A 17,460-nucleotide genomic window follows, 5' to 3' on the forward strand; every position below is an offset into this window, starting at 1 on the left:
CCATTGTGACATCCTGGGGACCCCCTTGTTCCCCAGGGCCCACTGTGATGTCCCAGGACCCCCCCTTGTCCCCAGAGCCCATTGTGACATCCTGGGGACGCCCTTTTTCCCCAGGACCCATTGTGGCACCATTGGGACCCCCTTTGTCACTGGGGCCCATTGTGACTTCCCAGGACCTCACTTTGTCCCCAGGGCCCATTGTGACTTCCGGGGGACCCCCTTTGTCACCAGGGCCCATTGTGACGTCCCAGGACCCCCCTTTGTCCCCAGGGCCCATTTTGATGTCCCCGGACCTCCCATTGTCCCCAGAGCCCATTATGACATCCTGGGGACCCCCTTTGTCCCCAGGGCCCATTGTGACATTCAGGGGACAGGCTTTGTCCCAAGGGCCCATTGTGACACCGTTGGAATCCCCGTTGTCCCCAGAGTCCATTGTGACATCCTGGGAACCCCCTTTGTGCCCAGGGCCCATTGTGACATTTCAGGACCCCACTTTGTCCCCAGGGCCCATTGTGACATCCTAGAGACGCCCTTTGTCCCCAGAGCCCGTTGTGACATCTAAGGACCCCCCAATTGTGCCCAGGGCTCATTGTGACATCCCAGGACCCCCCATTGTCCCCAGGGCCAATTGTGACGTCCCAGGCCCCCCCCTTGTCCCCAGGGTCCATTTTGAGATCCTGGGGACCCCCTTGTCTCCAGGGCCCATTGTGACATCCTGGGGACCCCGTTTGTCACTAGGGTCCATTGTGGCACCATGGGGATGCCCTTTGTCCCCAGGACCCATTGTGACATCCTGGGCACCCCCTTTGTCCCCAGGGCCTATTGTGACAGGGTGGGGACTCCTTTTGTCCCTAGGGCCCATTGTGACATCCTGGGGACCTCGTTTGTCCCCAGGGTCCATTGTGGCACCATGGGGACCCCCTTTGTCCCCAGGGCCCATTGTGACATCACAGGACCCCCCTTGTCCCCAGGACCCATTGTGACATCCTGGGCACCCCCTGTGTCCCCAGGGCCTATTGTGACAGTGTGGGGACTCCCTTTGTCCCCAAGGCCCATTGTGAAATCCTGGGGACCCCCTTTGTCCCCAGGGCCCATTGTGACATCTCAGGACCCCCCAATTGTTTCCAGGGCTTATTGTGACATCCTGGGGACCCCCCTTTGTCCCCAGGGCCCATTGTGACATTCAGGGGACCCCTCTTTGTCCCCAGGGCCTATTGTGACATCCTGGGGACCCCACTTTGTTCCCAGGACCCATTGTGATGTCCACAATGGCCCCGTTGTCCCAAGGGGTCATTGTGACATCCTGGGGACCTCCTTTGTCCCCAGGGCCCATTGTGACGTCCCAGGACCCTCCATTTTTCCAAGAGCCCATTGTGACATCCTGGCGACCCCGCTTTTTCCTCAGGGCCCATTGTGGCACCATGGGGAGCCCCTCTGTCTCCAGGGCCCACTGTGACATTTAGGGGACTCATCTTTGTCCCCAGGGCCCATTGTGACATCCCAGGATCCCCCAATTGTCCCCAGGGCCCATTGTGACATCCTCGGGACCCCCCTTTGTCCCCAGGGCCCATTGTGACACCGTGGGTACCCTGCTTGTCCCCAGGGCTCATTGTGGCATCCTGGGGACACCCCGTTGTCCCAGGTCCCATTGTGATATCCCAGGACCCCCCTTTGTTCCCAGGGCCCATTGTGACTTCCTGGGGACCCCCTTTGTCCCCAGGGCCCATTTTGGCACCATAGGGACGCCCTTTGTCACTGGGGCCCATTGTGACATCCCAGGACACCCCTTGTCTCCAGGGCCCATTGTGATATTCAGGGAACTGCTATTTGTCCCCAGGGTCCATTGTGACATCCCAGGACACCCCCTTGTCCCCAGGGCCCTTTGTGACATTCAGGGGACCCCTCTTTGTCCTCAGGGCCCGTTGTTGCATCCTGGGGTCCCCCCTTGTCCCCAGGGCCCATTTTGACATTCAGGAGAGCCCTCTTTGTCCCCAGGGCCTGTTGTGACATCCTGGGGACCCCCTTTGTCACTGGGGCCCATTGTGGCATCCCAGGACCCCCCTTTGTCTGCAGGTCCCAATGTGACATTCAGGGGACCCCACTTTGTCCCCAGGGCCCACTGTGACGTCCTAGGACCTCCCTTTGTCCCCAGGGCCCATTGTGACACCGTGGGGACCCCCTGTTTTCCCCAGGGCCCATTGTGACATCTGGTGGACCCCCTTCTCCCCAGGGCCCATCGTGGAACCGTGGGGACCCTCTTTGTCACTAGGGCCCATTGTGACACCATGGGGACTACCCCTTTCTCCCCAGTACCCATTGTGACATCCTGGGGACCCCACTTGTCCCCAGAGCCCATTATCACATCCTTGGGACCCCTGTGTCCCCAGGGCCCATTGTGACGTCCCAGGACCCCCCATTGTCCCCACGGTGCATTGTGACACCGTGGGGACCCCCTTTGTCCCCAGAGCCCATTGTGACATCCTGGGGAGCCCCCTTTGTCCCCAGGGCCCATTGTGACATTTCTGGACCCCCCACTGTCTCCAGGGCCCATTGTGAACATCCTGGGGACCCCTCTTTGTCCCCAGGGCCCATTGTGACATCCTGGGCTGCCCCGTATGTCACCAGGGCCCATTTTGACACCGTGGGCACCCCCTGTTGTCCTCAGGGCCCATTGTGACATCCCAGGACCCCCAATTGTCCCCAGGGCCCATTGTGACACCATGGGGAACCCTCTTGTCACTGGGGACGCATTGTGACACAATGGGGACCCCACCTTTGTCTCAAGTGCCCATTGTGACATCCTGGGGACCCCCTTTATCCCCAAGACCCATTGTGACGTCCCAGGACCCCATTTGTCCCCAGGGCCCATTGTTACAGGGTGGGACCCCCCTTGTCCCCAGGGCCCATTGTGACATCCTGGTGACTCCCTTTGTCCCCAGGGCCCATTGTGGCACCATGGGGACCCTCTTTGTCACTGGGGCCCATTGTGACATCCCAGGACCCCACTTTGTCTTAGAAGGTCACTAATCGGACTACTGGTACATCCTGACTCTGCTTTCTCAATAAACATTGAAGAACACCTGGGGTTTGTTTGCTCCAAGGGAAAACTTCCCTCCCACGGTTCCTGGTTCCCGGTCCTGTTTCCCGGTCCGGTTTGGCTTCGCTATCAGAACAGCTGCTGCCTCCACAGCCGCGCTCAAAGTCCCCGTTGTGACACCGGGATGGCGGGAGAAGGGGGGTGGCGGGGGGGGCAGCGGCGGCGATTGGGGGGGGCAGTCGGGGCTGGGCGGACAAGCGGCGGCTGCTGCGGCTCCTCAGGCAGCGACAGCAGCAGCGATCGGGGGGACGTGGGGGGCGGACAAGCGGCGGCTGCTGCGGCTCCTCAGGCAGCGACAGCAACAGCGATCGGGGGGACGTGGGGGGGCGGACAAGCGGCGGCTGCTGCGGCTCCTCAGGCAGCGACAGCAGCAGCGATCGGGGGGACGTGGTGGGCGGACAAGCGGCGGCTGCTGCGGCTCCTCAGGCAGCGACAGCAGCAGCGATCGGGGGGACGTGGGGGGCGGACAAGCGGCGGCTCCTGCGGCTCCTCAGGCAGCGACAGCAGCAGCGATCGGGGGGACGTGGGGGGCGGACAAGCGGCGGCTGCTGCGGCTCCTCAGGCAGCGACAGCAGCAGCGATCGGGGGGACGTGGGGGGCGGACAAGCGGCGGCTCCTGCGGCTCCTCAGGCAGCGACAGCAGCAGCGATCGGGGGGACGTGGGGGGCGGACAAGCGGCGGCTCCTCCGGCCGCGGCCAGGACGTGACTTCGCCGGCACCGGGGCCCGAGACCGCGCGCTGTGGGGCTGCGGGGCGGGTGTGGGGCCGGGGGTCTCCGGGGGTCCCGCAGCGGCCGCTGTGGGGCGGGATGGGGCGGCTGTGGAATTACCTGTGGGGCACTCATGGGGCTGCTGTAGGGGTCTTAAGAGGCATGTCTGGAGCACTTATGGGGCGACTATGGGGCAGGTGCTGGGCTGCTACAGCGGGACCTGTGGGGCACCCAGGTATGTGCACCCAGCACCGCGTGCACGCACACGCAGCTACACACTGATGTGTAAGCAAACACGTGGCCACACACACGCACACTTCCACAAGCGTGCCCAGTCCCATCTATTGACAGAAAGGCGTACGTGAAATGTACTGACATGCTTGAGGGTAAACACGTGCGTGGATGTTTGGCAAACTGCACACACGCACACGTCTGAACGATGATGCTCCAGCTTTAGCATAAATGGAGCTGACATCAAGGCACTCACATGTGGACAGACCAACGTTTATGGGCACTAAGGCTTTCGCGCACAGGTTCGTCCAAGAACAGGCACATACCTGCAGGCACCTCCGAATGTGTGTTCTGTGCATTCTCTTAAAGGACGCTAGATGGCAGCAAAGACCATGAAATTATTAACCTCAGTCTAACCCTAGGTTTATGACATTTTTTCTTACTATAGATGCGTTTGATGCTAAAAATTCCCCCAAATTGTAATGAATATGCGATAATTGTGTGAATACAAGCATCGCAAGAGCATCCAGTTTTTGGAGCACTTATGGAACATGATAAAGCCAGGCAGAGCCTGACAAAGCGCGACAGAGCCCAACAGGGCTTGACAGAGCCTGATAGAACTCAACAGGGGCCGACAAATCCCGACAGCGCCTGACAGCGAACAGTGGAGTCTGGCAGGGCCTGACAGAGGCTGTCAAAGCACGACAGAGCCAGAGGAGCCTGACAGAGCCCAGCAAACCCGACAGGAATAGACAAGGCCTGGGTGCACAGACCTGGGTGCGTGTGGAAAGGTTTCTGCCTGTTTTCCAGTGAGGAATGGTGTGTGTGCACGTGGACAAACAGAAGGCGAAGCAACTCGGTTCCAACACTGAAGAAGGCTGTACAGTCACGTAGACACGGGGGCTGCTCCGCTCCTGCTCTCCTGCTCTCTTGCAGGACACAGAGGCCTCAGAGCCCTGTTCAGTTCAGTTCAGTTCCATACAATGTTCACTGACTGCAAGAAAATCCCTCAAATCCCCCACAATGTGGGGCTCAAAAGGGAGTCCCCCTGAAAAGAGGGGGTCACAGTCCAAAAATGCCTGAAAATTCCTGGGGGAGGATAAAACTTATTAAACCCTGTAAATATGAGCGTGAGAATTTCAAACAGAGAGAAGTCTGTCGTTTGTATTTATATATTGCAGAATGGTATTCATGTAGATATAAAATGATTTTAAAATAAAACCCCTTTTCTACTCTGTTATATAAAGGATTTTAGAATGTAAAAAATTTCTGTTGATGGTTTAAAGAATACAAACATCTTATCTATTTGTAGATTAAAAAGTGAAGGACTTGAAAAAGAAAAAAATATCTAGATAGGAACTTAAAATAGAAAAAAGTGTGAGTAGGCAGAGCTATGTATAATTACTACGTGTTACATAGTCTAAATAGGTAATAAATATCATCTATATATATCCACTCACACCCGTATACATACCTTTAATTTATTAATAAATGTAAATCGATATCCCAGTCTAAATATATATAATTGTAAATATGTCAAAATCTGTAAATTTGAAAAGATACCTGAGTGTTAAAATGGAAGTTTAAATGTATTTAAGTGTAAATAGACACTGGATCAGAGCGCGGCGCAGGGCAAACGGGGACGGGTGATGATAGGCGGAGAGAATGGAAATTGACGTGCTTAGCTGGCCAATCAGATTGCGGAGAGGGAAGAGAAGGGGCGGGCCGCGGGGGAAGGGTTGTCTCGAGGGCTTCCCAATGCGCATGCGCAGAAATGGGCGCTGCGAGGTGCACGGGGCGCTCTCGGCGGCCACGTGCGCGCACCGTTGGAGCCCGGAGCGGACTCGCTGCGCCGCTGTTTCTGCGAGGCCCCGGGGAGTGCCCGGCCCGGCCCCGCCCGGCCCGCTCCGCTCCGTCTCAGAGCCGCCTGGAGAGCCGGGTCGGGCAGCCCCTTCTCGGCTCCACCTCTTCCCGAGCTAAGCCACGCCCCCTTGGGGCCGTGCCATGTTGACCGCACCCTCTCCCTACCCCAAGAGGCTCCTCCTATGGGGGCGTGCCCCAGAGAATGCCCACCCCCAGACCACCTCCCATGGGGCGTGACACAGAGGCTCCGCCCCCCCGAGGGGCTCCCCGTGGGCGTGCCCTCTCAGTACCCGCCCCTCGGCACTGACCCCACCCCATGTAGGCGGGGCCACACCCAGCTGCCCCCTCCCATCTGTGACCCATAACCAACCCCATAGCAGCCCTATGACTGCCCCACAGGTCCCGCTGTAGCAGCCCAGCACCTGCCCCATAGTCGCCCCATAAGTGCTCCAGACATGCCTCTTAAGAGCCCCTACAGCAGCCCCATGAGTGCCCCACAGGTAATTCCACAGCCGCCCCATCCCGCCCCACAGCGGCCGCTGCGGGACCCCCGGAGCCCCCCGGCCCCACACCCGCCCCGCAGCCCCACAGCGCGCGGTCTCGGGCCCCGGTGCCGGCGAAGCCACGTCCTGGCCGCGGCCGGAGGAGCCGCCGCTTGTCCGCCCCCCACGTCCCCCCGATCGCTGCTGCCGTCGCTGCCTGAGGAGCCGCAGCAGCCGCCGCTTGTCCGCCCCCCACGTCCCCCCGATCGCTGCTGCTGTCGCTGCCTGAGGAGCCGCAGCAGCCGCCGCTTGTCCGCCCCCCACGTCCCCCCGATCGCTGCTGCTGTCGCTGCCTGAGGAGCCGCAGCAGCCGCCGCTTGTCCGCCCCCCACGTCCCCCCGATCGCTGCTGCTGTCGCTGCCTGAGGAGCCGCAGCAGCCGCCGCTTGTCCGCCCCCCACGTCCCCCCGTTCGCTGCTGCTGTCGCTGCCTGAGGAGCCGCAGCAGCCGCCGCTTGTCCGCCCCCCCACGTCCCCCCGATCGCTGCTGCTGTCGCTGCCTGAGGAGCCGCAGCAGCCGCCGCTTGTCCGCCCCCCACGTCCCCCCGATCGCTGCTGCTGTCGCTGCCTGAGGAGCCGCAGGAGCCGCCGCTTGTCCGCCCCCCACGTCCCCCCGATCGCTGCTGCTGTCGCTGCCTGAGGAGCCGCAGCAGCCGCCGCTTGTCCGCCCCCCACGTCCCCCCGATCGCTGCTGCTGTCGCTGCCTGAGGAGCCGCAGCAGCCGCCGCTTGTCCGCCCAGCCCCGACTGCCCCCCCCCAATCGCCGCCGCTGCCGCCCCCGCCACCCCCCTTCTCCCGCCATCCCGGTGTCACAACGGGGACTTTGAGCGCGGCTGTGGAGGCAGCAGCTGTTCTGATAGCGAAGCCAAACCGGACCGGGAAACAGGACCGGGAACCAGGAACCGTGGGAGGGAAGTTTTCCCTTGGAGCAAACAAACCCCAGGTGTTCTTCAATGTTTATTGAGAACGCAGAGTCAGGATGTACCAGTAGTCCGATTAGTGACCTTCTAAGACAAAGTGGGGTCCTGGGATGTCACAATGGGCCCCAGTGACAAAGAGGGTCCCCATGGTGCCACAATGGGCCCTGGGGACAAAGGGAGTCACCAGGATGTCACAATGGGCTCTGGGGACAATGGGGGGTCCGGGGATGTCACAATGGGCCCTGGGGACAAAGAGGGGTCCTGGGACGTCACAATGGGCCCTGGTGACAAAGGGGGGTCCTGGGATGTCACAATGGGCCCTGGGGACAAAGGGGGCTCACCAGGATGTCACAATGGGCTCTGGGGACAAAGGGGTCCCCAGGATGTCACAAGGGGCCCCGGGGATAAAAGGAGTACCCAGGATGCCACAATGGGCCCTGGGGACAACTGGGCGGTCCCCAGGATGTCACAATGGGCCCTGGAAACAATTGGGGTGTCCTGAGATGTCACAATGGGCCCTGGGGACAAAGGGGGATCCTGGGACATCACAATGGCCCCTGGGGACAAAGGGAGTCCCCACCCTGTCACAATGGGCCCTGGGGACAAAGGGGGGTCCTGGGACGTCACAATGGGCCCTGGGGACAAAGGAGGTCCCCAGGATTTCACAATGGGCTCTGGGGACAAGGGGTGTCCTGGAATGTCACAATGGGCCCTGGGGATGACGGGGGGTCCTGGGACGTCACAATGGGCCCTGGGGACAATGGGGGGTCTTGGGATGTCACAATGAGCCCTGGGCACAACTGGGAGGTCCCTAAATGTCACAATGGGCCCTGGGGACAAAGGGGGTCCCCACGGTGTCACAATGGGCCCAGGGGACAGAGGGGAGTCCCCAGGATGTCACAACGGGCTCTGGGGACCAGGGGCGTCCCGAGGATGTCACAATGGGCCCTGGGGACAAAGTGGGGTCCTGGGAGGTCAGAATGGGCCCTGGGGACAAAGGGGGTTTCCAGGATGTCACAATGGGCTCTGGGGACAACAGGGGTCCCGACGGTGTCACAATGGGCCCCTGGGACAAAGGCTGTCCCCTGAATGTCACAATGGGCCCTGGGGACAATGGGGGTCCCCAGGATGTCACAATGGACCCTGGGGACAATGGGGGGTCCGGGGACGTCACAATGGGCCCTGGGGACAAAGGGGGTCCCCAGGATGTCACAATGGGCCTTCAGTATAAAGTGGGGTCCTGGGATGTCACAATGGGCCCTGGGGATCAAGGATGGTGCCCTGGATATCACAATGGGCTCTGGGGACAATGGGGGGTCCTGGAATGTCACAATGGTCCCTAGGGACAAAGGGGGGTCCCTTGGATGTCACAATGGGGCTGGGGACAAAGGGGGTCCTGGGATGTCACAATGGGCCCTGGGGACAAAGGGGGTCCCCAGGTTGTCACAATGGGCCCTGGGGACAAAGGGGGTCCCCACGGTGTCACAATGGGCCCTGAGGACAAAGGGGGTCCCCAGGTTGTCACAATGGGCCCTGGGGACAAAGGGGGTCCCCACGGTGTCACAATGGGCCCTGGGGACAAGGGGGTCCTCAGGATGTCACATTGGGCCGTGGGGACAAAGAGGGGTCCCCAGGATTTCACAATGGACCCTGGGGACAAAGGGGGGTCCTGGGACGTCACAATGGGCCCTGGGGACAAAGGGTTCCCCAGGATGTCACAATGGGCTCTGGGGACAAAGGAGGTCCCCAGGATGACACAATGGGCCCTGGGGATGACGGGGGGTCCTGGAACGTCACAATGGGCCCTGGGGACAATGGGACGTCCTGATATGTTACAATGAACCCTGGGCACAATTGGGGGGTCCTTAGATACCACAATGGGCCCTGTGGACAAAGGGGGTCCCCACGGTGTCACAATGGGCTCTGGGGACAAAGGGGAGTCCCCAGTATGTGACAATGGGCCCTGGAGACAATGGGGGGTCCTGGGATGTCACAATGGGCCCTGGGGACAACGGGGGTCCCGACGGTGTCACAATGGGCCCTAGGGACAAAGGCTGTCCCCTGAATGTCACAATGGGCCCTGTGGACAATGGGGGTCCCCAGGATGTCACAATGGGCTCTGGGGACAATGGGGGATCCGGGGACGTCACAATGGGCCCTGGGGACAAAGGGGGTCCCCAGGACGTCACAATGGGCCCCAGTGACAAAGGGGGTCCCAATGGTGCCACAATGGGTCCTGGGGAAAAAGGGGGTCCCCAGGATGTCACAATGGGCTCTGGGGACAAGGGGGGGTCCCCATAGTGTTACAATGGGTCCCCAGTGACAAGGGTGGTCCCCAGGATGTCACAATGGGCCCTGGGGACAAAGGGGGTCCTGGGACTTCACTATGGGCCCTGGGGACAAGGGGGTCCCCAGGATGTCACAATGGGCCCTTAGGACAAGCGGGGTCCCCAAGGTGTCACAATGGGCCCTGGGGACAATGGGGAGTCCTGGGACATCACAACAGGCCTGGGGACAAGGGGGATCTCCACCCTGTCACAATGGGCCCTGGGGACAAAGGGGGGTCCTGGGATGTCACAATTGGCCCTGGGGACAAAGGGGGTCCCCATGGTGCCACAATGGGCCCTGGGGACAAAGGGGAGTCCCCAGGATGTCACAATGGGCCCTGAGGACAAGGGGAGGTCCCCATGGTGTCACAATGGGTCCTCAGTGAGAAGGGGGTCCCCCATGGTGTCACAATGGGCCCTGGGGACAAGGGGGATCCCCAGGGTGTCACAATGGACCCTGGGGACAAGGGTTTAGGGGGTTGTGTTAGGGGGTTGGAGGATTAGGTGGTGCAGGATTTGGGGGTGCAAGGATTTTGCGGGGCCTGATTTGTGGCTGCAGAGTCTGGGGTTGCAGGTTCCAGGGGTGCAGGATTTGGGGGTTCAGGGTTTAGGGCAGTAGGATCTTTGGGTGCAGGAGTTTGGGGTGCTGGGTTTGGGGGCCAGGATTTGGGGTTGCAGGATTTAGGGGTGCAGTGGTTTGGAGTGCAGTGTTTTGGGGTGCAGGGTTTGGGGAAGGAGGATATGGGGGTGCAGGGTTTAGGGTGCAGGATCTTGGGGTGCAGGGGTTTGGGGTGGAGGGCTTGGTAGGGCAGGATTTGGGGGTGGAAAGTTTAAGCGGTAGGGCTGGGGGTGCAGGATTTGGGGGTGAAGGGGTTGTGGGGTGCAGGGTTGTGGGGTGCAGGGTTTGGGAGATCGGTACGTGGGGCTGGAGGATTTGGGGGTGCAGGGTTTGGAGCAGCAGGATCTGGGGGTGCAAGATTGGGGGTAGCAGGGTTTTGGGGAGCAGGGTTTCGGGGTCAGGCTTTAGGGGGACAGGGCTTGGGGGGCAGGGTTGGGAGGGATGATTTTGGGGTGCAGGGTTTAGGGCAGCAGGATCTTGGGGTGAAGGGGTTTGGGGTGAAGGGTTGGGTAGGACAGGATTTGGGGTGCAGGTTTTTAGGGTGCAACTTGTGGGGGTCAGGATTTGGGGTACAGGGTTTGGGGGTGCAGGGTTTAGTGGTGCAGGGTTTGGGGGTGCAGGTCTTGGGGAGGCAGAATTAGGGTGCAAGACTTGAGGGTGCAGGGTTTGGGGGTTTGGGACATGGGGCTGGAGGATTTGGGGGTGCAGGATTTGGGGTGCAGTGTGTGGGGGTGTGTTCTGGTTTTGTTAAAAACAAGTTTCTCTTTTAGTGAATTTGCCTGTCAGCTCAAGCTTCATATCAGCTGCATTTTCCTGGAGAACCCAACACATGTTTTGGTTAAATCCAGCAAGGGAATGCAAACTTATTGATAAGCACGGATGGACATCTCGCGAGAGGGGCAACGAGAAAACTGATGACTGAGAGACTGACCAACGGTGAATAACATTCCGTTCACGTGAATACTTCATATAAAAGTGGGAGATCACGAGGATCTCGTCCCCTTTGCCTTTTCCCTTTTCTCCTCATGGCCGACATCAGGAGAGGACCTTGCTGGTCGTCCCTGCGAACGGAGGCCAGTGAGAGACTGAATCCAGCTCCGGTTGGCTGCAGAGTCTGATCCAGGACTTTGGGTGCTGGCTCTGCAGTTGCTGAGACTTACAAGATTGGTTTTGTATATTTTGTATTATTTTCTCTATTCTCATCGGTAGCATCAGTAAAACATCTTTAACTTTTCCAACTCTCTTCTCTCTGTCCTTCTTTCCCTCCCGATCGCCTGTGCTGAGTGGGAAGGGGGGAGAGGGAGGGGCAAAAGGGGGAAGTGGGGGGGAGAGGAGGTTGACAACACATCTGCCAGGGTTTGATTGTCACCCCGCAATCCTAACCCTCGACAGATAATTGGCACCCAACGTGGGGCCAGAGAACGGGGTAAATTTGGAGATTTTTGGCTTTTCTACTGCTCTGACGTACCTTTCAATTTTCTTGGCACGGTGCCAGCTCATAGAGTTGTGATACTCGTGCGTCTGTTTGATTCGGATATTATTTAGTCGTGATGATGATCCTGTGTGGTTTGGCACTGGTTTATTTCATTATACTGCAGCCGCTAATGAATTTCTACTCGCTTCTGCTTTACCTTGAAAAACCTCCAGGAGAGATTAAAGAGCAGAATGGCTCTATATTTGCTAATTGGTCAAGCGAATCTTTAGAAAGGCTGACTAACAATACTTTTGTGATTTCGCTGGGACAGTTTGCAAATGTGTTAGAGAACTTTGAATACCCTTGGAGGTTTGATAGAACTGTGATGGTGTTATCTGGTTTGCTGAATGTGTGTCAGTTTGTGTTACTGTTAAGAGAAATGAGGTTCAATAGGAGGTTTGCGTCTCTTTTTAGTCCTGAGATTTGCGGTGCGCCTTCGGAAGCTTTAGCAAAACGCACTCCTGGCCGCTCGAGAAAAGGCAAAACAGCCAAAGCTGCTGCTGCAGCCACTGCCCCCCAACCGCGGCTTCGCAGGCTGAAGCTCCAGCTCCTCCGCATTGCTCCTCTGCCAAGGGCGCTGCAGATAACGTTACTTCTCCAGCCTCAAAGGCTGACAAGGCAGCCCCCCCACCTTCACACACTGGGCACTGTTGCTGCTGTAACCACAGCAATCACTGTGACAGTCATTCAGACTCTGGAAATGAATCAAATGATGGTGAACCCATATCAGCATCAGTTGCTGGTTGTAAGAAAGTCACTAGAAAGACCACCCGTGCAGCAGGTGATGGCACAGGGCCAACATCAACCCAAGAGGCATCATCATCAGGACAGGGAGGAGATGAAGTGACCACCACTCGGTCCTTTTCTCCAGGTGAGCTGAGAGATCTGCGAAAAGACTTCAGTCGTCGTGAAGGCGAGAATATTTTAACCTGGCTGCTGCGATGCTGGGACAACGGGGCAGAAACAATTGAATTAGAAGGTGGTGAAGCCAGGCAACTGGGATCTCTGTCAAAAGATTCCACCATTGATAGGGCAATTTCAAGAGAGTCTAATGCCGCTACTCTCTGGACCCGACTCCTGCAGCTATGAAAGTCAGATTTCCCTACAAGGAAGATTGTATATCCACGTTAGGGAAATGGAATACTATGGAGAGAGGTATCCAGTTCCTGAGAGAATGAGCTGTGCGAGAGATCATCTATCTAGGACCAAACAGCCAAGAGGGGACAGACCCAGATAGAATCAATTGTACAAAATCTATGTGGCGCAGATTTGTACAAAGTGCACCACCTGCATATGCTAAGTCATTGGCAGGAATGGTCTGGTCAGCTAGAGGTGCACAAGAAATTAATGAAGTGATTGAGCAGCTCCGGAACTTTGAGGACAGCCTTGCTGGTTCTCTATGGGCTTGTGTCTCCGCTGTGGAGAAACTGTGTGAAAAATCTGATGACCGGTTTGAAAAGCTGCTGCAAGAAATCCAAGAGCTCAGAGCAGACTCGTACCGTTCACGACCTGCACAAACCTATGTTTCAGCTGTTAGGAGAAGGCGTTTCCAATCTCGAGAGAGAGGGCAGAGGCAGCCCACAAAAAGAGGTTCACTGTGGTTCTTCCTACATGAGCAGGGAGAAAACATGAACAAGTGGCATGGAAGGCCGACCTCAGAACTTCAAGAACGAGTACGTGAGATAAAAGGAAAAACTCCTAGGAAGGTGGCTGCTCCAGTTTACAAAAGGAGCAGAAGAGATTCTGATGCTCTTGAAGGAACCTCTAATCCACACCCAGAGACTGTGCAAAACAGGAATTAGAGGTGCCCTGCCTCCAACCAGGTGGAGGAAAGGGATAACAGAGTTTATTGGACTGTACAAATACTATGGCCTGGTACAACACAACCCCACGAGTACAAAGCTTTAGTGGACACTGGTGCTCAGTGCACAATAATTCCTTCTAATTATAAAGGAACACAACCCATCAATATTGTTGGAGTGACTGGGGGATCCCAGGAGCTGACTGTTGTAGAGGCTGAAATGAGCCTAACTGGAAAAAACTGGCAAAAGCATCCCATTGTGACTGGTCCAGATGCTCCGTGCATCCTTGGCATAGACCACCTCAGGAGAGGGTATTTTAAGGACCCAAAAGGGTATAGGTGGGCATTTGGTATAGCAGCTGTGGACACTGAGAAAATTGAACAACTGTCTGATTTGCCTGGTCTTTCAGATGACCCCTCTGTTGTAGGACTGCTGATGGTTGACGATCAGCAGGTGCCAACTGCTACCACGACGGTGCATCGCCGGCAATATCGCACCAATCGAGACTCTTTGATTCCTATCCAGAAGCTGATCCGTCAATTGGAAAGCCAGGGTGTGATCAGTAAGACTCGCTCACCTTTTAACAGCCCAATCTGGCCAGTGCGTTAGTCTAGTGATGAGTGGAGACCAACTGTAGGCTATCGTGGCCTGAATGAAGTTACAGCACACTGAGTGCTGCTGTGCCTGACATGCTAGAACTGCAATTTGAACTGGAGTCAAAGGCAGTGAAGTGCGATGCTACAATTGACATTGCTCATGCATTTTTCTCTATTCCTGCAGCAGCAGAGTGCAGGCCGCAGTTTGCTTTCACCTGGAGGGGCATCCAGTACACATGGAATCGCTTGCCCCAGGGGTGGAAACACAGTGCTACCATCTGCCGTGGGCTGATCCAGACCACGCTGGAGCAAGGTGAAGCTCCAGAACACTTGCAATATATTGATGACATCATCGTATGGGGCGACACAGCGAAAGAAGTCTTCAAAAAAGGTGAGAGAATAATTCCTATTCTTTTGGATGCTGGTTTTGCCATAAAACGAAGCAAGGTCAAGGGACCTGCACGAGAGATCCAGTTTTTAGGAGTAAAATGGCAAGATGGCCGTCGTCAGATCCCAATGGATGTGATCAACAAAATTGCAGCAATGTCTCCACCTACTAATAAAAAGGAGACACAGACTTTCTTGGGCGTTGTAGGTTTTTGGAGAATGCACATTCCTGACTACAGCCACATTGTGAGCCTCTCTATCGAGTGACTCGTAAAAAGAACCAATTTGAGTGGGGCCCTGAACAACGCCAAGCCTTTGAACAAATGAAGCGTGAGATAACTCATGCAGTGGCCCTTGGACCAGTCCGAACTGGACTAGATGTTAAAAATGTGCTCTACACCGCAGCCGGAGATAATGGACTTACCTGGAGCCTCTGGCAGAAAGCACCAGGAGAAACCCGAGGTCGACCCTTAGGTTTTTGGAGTCGAGGATACAAAGGATCTGAGACCAACTGTACTCCAACTGAAAAGGAGATACTGGCAGCATATGAAGGAGTTGGAGCTGCTTCAGAAGTGATGGGCACTGAAGCACAGCTCCTCCTGCACCTCGACTGCCGGTGCTGAGCTGGGTGTGCAAAGGGACGGTTCCCTCTCCACATCATGGCACCGAAGTTACATGGAGTAAATGGATTGCACTGATCACGCAACGAGCTCGAATTGGGAGTCCCAACCGTCCAGGGATATTAGAAGTGATTACAGACTGGCCAGAAAGCAAAGACTTTGGGATGTCTGCAGATGAGGAGGAAGTAAAACGTGCTGAAGAAGCACCACCATATAATCCGCTTTCAGAGACTGATAAGCAGTGTGCACTGTTCACAGGTGGATCCTGTCGTCTGTAGGAAAACATCGAAGGTGAAAGCTGCTGTGTGGAGTCCCACACGACAAGTTACAGAAGCCACTGAAGGACAAGGTGAATCCAGTCAGTTTGCAGCAGTGAAAGCCATCCAGCTGGCTTTGGACATTGCTGAACGAGAGAAGTGGCCAATGCTTTGTCTCTATACTGACTCATGGATGGGAGCAAATGCCTTGTGGGGGTGGCTACAGCAATGGAAGAAAAGCAACTGGCAGCGCAGAGGTGAAACCATTGGGAACCACGCTGTGGGAAGACATTGCTGCTCGGCTGGAGAGCCTGCCTGGGGAAGTTGGTCATGTAGATGCTCATGTGCCTAAAAGTCGAGCCACCGAGGAACATCGAAACAACCAACAAGCGGATCAAGCTGCTAAGATTAAAGTAGCTGAGGTGGACTTGGACTGGCAACATAAAGGTGAACTTTTCCTAGCTCGGTGGGCCCATGGTGCTTCAGGGCATCAAGGTAGAGATGCAACATACAAATGGGCTCGTGATCGAGGGGTGCATTTAACTATGGACACTGTTTCACAGGTTATTCATGAATGTGAAACTTGCGCCGAAATCAAACAAGCAAAACGGTTAAAACCTGTATGGTATGGGGGGTGATGGTTAAAGTATAAGTATGGAGAAGCTTGGCAAATTGATTATATTACACTTCCACAAACACGTCAAGGTAAGCGTTATGTACTTACAATGGTGGAAGCAACCACTGGATGGTTGGAAACATCTGCCGTACCTCATGCTACAGCCCGAAATACCATCTTGGGCCTTGAGAAGCAAGTCCTCTGGCGGCACGGTACGCCAGAAAGAATTGAATCAGACAATGGTACTCATTTCAAAACCAGTATTATAGACAATTGGGCCAAAGAACATGGTATTGAGTGGGTGTATCATATTCCATATCATGCACCAGCCTCTGGGAAAATTGAAAGGTACAATGGTTTGTTAAAAACTACACTAAAGGCACTTGGTGGTGGGGCCTTTAAAAACTGGGATTCACATTTAGCAAAAGCCACTTGGTTGGTCAACACCAGGGGATCAACCAATCGAGCCGGGCCTGCCCAATCAGAAATTCTACGGACTGTAGAAGGAGATAAAGTCCCTGTAGTACACATGGAAAATATCTTAGGAAAGGCAGTCTGGGTTCCTCCTGCCTCAGGCACAGGCAAACCTATTCGTGGGATTGTTTTTGCCCAGGGACCTGGCAGCACCTGGTGGGTGATGCTTAAGGATGGAGAAGTTCGGTGTGCACCTCAAGGGGATTTGATTTTAGGTGAAAATGTGCAATGCTGAACTGTACGATGTGAATTGCCGCACTAACAATGTTTAATAAGTGTCTTTCAGATCAAGACAATGGTGATGAAACCAGCGCTGGCTTCTTCGAGTGGCGCCCGACACCTTCTTCGAAGTTGGTGTCCTTAACCCACCAACAGGGGTCATGAGATGCACTTGGACCATTTTCCCTGCCCTGGGAGACTGTGGTGACAAAATGAACTTAATGAACTTTTCAAAGGATGGTCCACTGATTAATTACTCCTGTGTATATATGTACATATATATATATATATAGTAGTAGTGATTAATTAGATTGTATTGATAGATTGTATTGATAAGGTTTAAGTATTCAGTGAATGTCATATTATAAGGGGTGGAATGTCCTGGTTTTGTTAAAAACAAGTTTCTCTTTTAGCGAATTTTTGCCTGTCAGCTAAAGCCTTCATGTCAGCTGCATTTTCCTGGAGAACCCAACACATGTTTTGGTTAAACCCAGCAAGGGAATGAAAACTTATTGACAAGCACAGATGGACATCTCGCGAGAGGGGCAACGAGAAACTGGTGATCGAGAGACTGACCAACGGTGAATAACATTCCATTCACGTGAATACTTCATATAAAAGTGGGAGATCACGAGGATCCCGCCCCTTTTCCCTTTCTCCCTTTTTTCCTCATGGCCGACATCAGGAGAGGACCTTGCTGGTCGTCCCT

The sequence above is a fragment of the Patagioenas fasciata genome, chromosome 35 (genome assembly GCF_037038585.1).
Source record: "Patagioenas fasciata isolate bPatFas1 chromosome 35, bPatFas1.hap1, whole genome shotgun sequence".
In the NCBI taxonomy this organism is placed as follows: Eukaryota; Metazoa; Chordata; class Aves; order Columbiformes; family Columbidae; genus Patagioenas; species Patagioenas fasciata.